Here is a 202-nt window from a genome sequence, read left to right as displayed (position 1 = left end):
AAATTTAACTGGCAACTTCTAGATTTCAACTTGCTGGTCACAAAGTGTCACAAAGAAAGATGAAAGACAAAGGTATCCTGGTCACTTCTTGATAAGACTGAAACAAGTGTTTCAGCGTTGGAGTCTGTCAACCTTGAAATGTTCTGCACACTGGTACAATTTAGTGTTGTGCCCTGCACATCACAAAAAAAAAAGGTGTGTG

The sequence above is a fragment of the Protobothrops mucrosquamatus genome, unplaced genomic scaffold, assembly GCF_001527695.2.
Source record: "Protobothrops mucrosquamatus isolate PMUCROS unplaced genomic scaffold, P.Mucros_1.0 scaffold_285, whole genome shotgun sequence".
Classification (NCBI taxonomy): Eukaryota; Metazoa; Chordata; class Lepidosauria; order Squamata; family Viperidae; genus Protobothrops; species Protobothrops mucrosquamatus.
This window is presented reverse-complemented; position numbering follows the sequence as displayed.